The sequence below is a fragment of the Corvus hawaiiensis genome, assembly GCF_020740725.1.
Source record: "Corvus hawaiiensis isolate bCorHaw1 chromosome 38 unlocalized genomic scaffold, bCorHaw1.pri.cur SUPER_38c, whole genome shotgun sequence".
Classification (NCBI taxonomy): Eukaryota; Metazoa; Chordata; class Aves; order Passeriformes; family Corvidae; genus Corvus; species Corvus hawaiiensis.
The window spans coordinates 1-4,622 of NW_025963269.1; positions in this window are offsets into that span (position 1 = coordinate 1).

The window sequence follows — 4,622 nt, forward strand, 5'->3', positions numbered from 1 at the left end:
TTACCACCCCCGGGAGGACCCGGGGCCCCTTCACTGCCCCTGCGGGGGGGGGGGGGCAGGAGCCAAAAAACCACCAAAACCCACCAAAATCATCAAAAAGCACCCAAAAAACCACCAAAAAACCACCAAAACCCACCAAAATCACCAAAAAACACCAAAAAACCCAGCAAAACCACCCAAAAAAGACTGAAAAACCACCAAAAAGCACGAAAAAACCCCACCAAAACCCAGAAAAGGCAGCAAAAAAACCCCAAACCAGCAAAACCAGCAAAACCCAGCAGAAAGCCGGCAAAAAACCAGCAAAAACCACTAAAAGACAGCAAAAAACCACCAGAAAACCACAAAAACCACCGAAACCCACCCAAAACCACCAAAACCCATCAAAAACCAGCAAAAAACCCACCAAAATCCAGCAAAACCACTAAAAAACAGCAAAAAACCAAAAAAAAAACCCCATCAACCACCCAAAACACCAAAACTACACCAAAACCCAGCAAAAACCAGCAAAAAACCCCCCACCAAACCCCACCAAAAACACACACACAAAAAAAGCAAATAAACACCAAAAAACCACCAGAAATCATCAAGACCCACCCAAAACCCACCCAAACCCCACCAAAACCCCCCAAAACTGCACTAAAACCTGCTAAAAACACTTCAAAACCTCCAAAACCCACCAAAAACAGCCAAAAAAACCCAAGAAGTCCCAAAACCCAGCAGCAAAAAAACCACCAAAACCCAGCAAAAACACAAAAAACCCCCACCAAAACCCCTCCTAAAAGCCCCCCAAAACCACCAAAAGCCCCCCAAAAAACCCTCAAAAACACCAAAAAACACCTAAAGCCACCAAAACCCACCAAAAAAACCCCAAAACACCGCCAAAACCCACCAAGAAACATTAAAAATGACCAAAATCCACCAAAACAACACCAAAACCTATAAAAATGCCCCCAAACCCACCAAATACCACCTAAAAACCGCTAAAAATGCCCCCAAAACCACCAAAACCCACCAAGAAACACCAAAAAATGTCCCAAAACCTGCTTAAAAACACCTAAATCCCACCAAAATCCAGCAAAAACCACCCAAAAAATCCCCAAACCCACCATAAACCAGCAAAAAACAGCAAAAAAACACAAAAAAGTCCCAAACCCACCAAAAAACAGCAAAAAATCCCCAAACCCACCAAAAATCAGCAAAAAAACCCACCAATCCCACCAAAAAAACCCCAAACCACCAACAAACAGCAAAAAAACCCACCAAAGCCTCCAAAAAACCACCAAAACCACCAAAAAACACCATAACCACCAAAAACCACTAAAAACCCCACCAAAACTCACCAAAAAAATCAGAAAACCCCAAAACCCTCGTAAATCACCAGGAAAACACCAAAAGCCACCCAAAATCACCTAAAGCTGCCAAACCACCAAAATTCACCAAAAACTTCAAAAAAATCACAAAAAACCCCCCAAAGCACCAAAAATCATCAAAACCCACCAAAACCACAAAAAACCAGCAAAAAATCACCAAAAACAACACCAAAACCTGCTAAAAAGACCAAAAAAAACTCCAAACCCCACGAAAACAATACTAAAAACTGCTTAAAACACCTAAACCCACCAAAACCACCTAAAAACCATTACAAAGCCACCAAAAACCACCAAAATTCGCTAAAAACCCCAAAAACCACCAAGAAACCCCCAGAAAACACCAAAATCACCAAAACCGACTAAAACCACCAAAATCCACCAAAAGAACGCTCTAAAACCTGATAAAAACACCAAAAACCACCAAAATCCACTAAAACAACACCAAAAACCGCTAAAAACACCTAAAACCCACCCAAAACCACCGAAAACCACTAAAAAGACCCTGAAAGCCACCAAAAACCACCAAAACTCGCCCAAAACCCCCAAAAAACACCAAGAAACCACCAAGAAACCACCAAAACCCGCCAAAAATCACCAAAAGCCACCATAAAACACAAAAATCCACCAAAACAACACCAAAAGCCACTAAAAATGCCTAAAACCCGCCAAAAAACCACCGAAAACCACTAAAAGACCCCCAAAGCACAAAACCCCCCAAAACTCGCTAAAAACCAAAAAACCACCAAGAAACCACCAAGAAAACACCAAAAATCAGCAAAAACCTGCCAAAACCACCAAAATCTCACCAAAACAACACCAAAAACCCGCTAAAAATGCCTAAAACCCAGCAAAAACCACCGAAAACCACTAAAAGACCCCAAAACCCACCAGAAAACACCAAAAGTTGCCCAAAAAACCCTGAAACCCCCAAAAAACCACCAGAAAAGACCAAAAGTCGCTAAAAAATCCCCAAAAATCACCAAAAACCCTGAAAACACAAAAAAAAGCCCCAAATCTCCCCAAAATCGGGGACTTTCCCAAAAATCTGGAGGTTTGATATCAAGGCGAGCCCCTCCCCCCCGCCCCGATTGGTCCCAAAAATTGCCAAAATCACCCCAAAATTTGGGGGGGGAGGGTGGTGAACACAGCGGGGGGGCAGCTGGGGGAGGGACTGGGGTGATTCAAGATGGCGGCGGAGCAAGATGGGTGCCGGGGGGGAGGCGAGAAGGTGGTGGAAGGGATGGGGGAGGAGGAGGAGGGGCCAAGATGGCTGACAAGATGGCCACCAGGGATTAAAAATTGGCCCCCAAGATGGCCACCAGGGTTTAAAAATGGCCACCAAGATGGCCAGGGTTTAAAGATGGCCGACAAGATGGCGGCTGGGTGGGTTCTTCTATGGGCACTGGGATCCAAGATGGCCGCCGGGTGTTGGTAGGGGCAGGGGGATTCAAGATGGCTGCCGAGGGTCAAAGATGGCCACTGAGGGGAGCAAAGACGGCCACCAAAATGGTCACCGAGGGATTAAAGATGGCCACCAAGATGGCTGCCAGGGTTTAAAGATGGCCGCCAAGGATGGCCACTAGGGATTAAAGATGGCCACCAAGACGGCCAGTGCAGGATTAAAGATGGGCTGCCAAGTTGGGCCACAGAGGGATTGAAGATGGCCACCAAGATGGCCGCTGAGGGGACTAAAGATGGCCACCAAGATGGCTGCCAGGGTTTAAAGAAGGCCACCAAAATGGTCACCGAAGGGATTAAAGATGGCCACCAAGATGGCCAGCAGGGTTTAAAGATGCGGCCACCAAGACGGCTGCTGAGGGATTAAAGATGGCCACCAAAATGGCCGCTGAGGGATTAAAGATGGCCACCAAGTGGACGGCAGGGATTAAAGATGGCCACCAAAATGGCCACCAGGGATTAAAGCTGGCCACTAAGATGGTCACCAAGGGATCAAAGATGGCCACCAAGATGGCCGCCAGCTCCTCCTGTGGGCAGCAGAATCCAAGATGGCTGCCCAGTTGCCATGGTAACAGCACCATCCAAGATGGCCGCCAGGCCCAGTCACCACTACCAATGGGGAGCCAAGATGGCCGCCAGCAGCCGCCATATTTGGCTGTGGGCGGGGCCATCTTGGCCCTGTCAGCCAATGGCTCTGTGAGAATCTTGGCAGCCATCTTGGATTTCATTTGCATAATGACGGCCATCTTGGCCAGCCCAGCCAATGGCAGCCTTGCTCCACCATCACTTTGTCAGCCATCTTGGGCCTCATTTGCATAATGACGGCCATCTTGGCCAGCCCAGCCAATGGCAGCCGTGCTCCACCATCACTTGGTCGGCCATCTTGGGATCTCATTTACATAATGACGGCCATCTTGGCCAGCCCAGACAATGGCAGCCTTGCCCTTCCACCATGTTGGTGGCCATCTTGGACCTAATTTACATAATGACGGCCATCTTGGCCAGCCCAGCCAATGGCAGCCTTGCTCCACCATCACTTTGTCGGCCATCTTGGACCTAATTTACATAATGACGGCCATCTTGGCCAGCTCAGCCAATGGCAGCTCTCCTCACAATCACTTTGTCGGCCATCTTGGACCTCATTTACATAATGACGGCCATCTTGGCCAGCTCAGCCAATGGCAGCCTTGCCCTTCCACCATTGTTGGCGGCCATCTTTTTCCTTGACCAACCTCCATCTGCTGCTGCCATCTTGCTCCTGACTTACCCAACCAACATCAGCCATCTTGGTGTGCTGGCGGCCATCTTGATCCCACCAGAACCAACGGCAGCCATTTTTATCCCAACCAACGCTGCCGTGTCCTTTACAGCGGCGGGCCATCTTGCTCCCCACAACCCAACCAGCGTCAGCCATCTTGGCTGCCCTCCTGGTGGCCATCTTGAGCTCAACCAAACCGCAGCCACCCTGCCGTGCAGCACGGTGGGCCATCTTGGTTACCATCCCTACACCCCCGTGGTGGCCATCTTGACCCCAAACCCTGCTCAGCACCAATCCACTGTGGCAGCCATCTTGCTCGTTATCCCCACAACCCACAGCGGCCATCTTGGCCTCCCCTAATATCAACAAACCACCTACAAAACGCCCCCAAAAACACCTTAACCCCCCCAAATTTCCCAAAAACTCACCATAACGAGCCCTGAACCGGCTCAACTCCACCAAGGCGGTGATTTTTGGGGACAAAACACGGACATTCGGGACACGAGGGAGGAGGGAGGGAGACGAGCCAGGGCCCA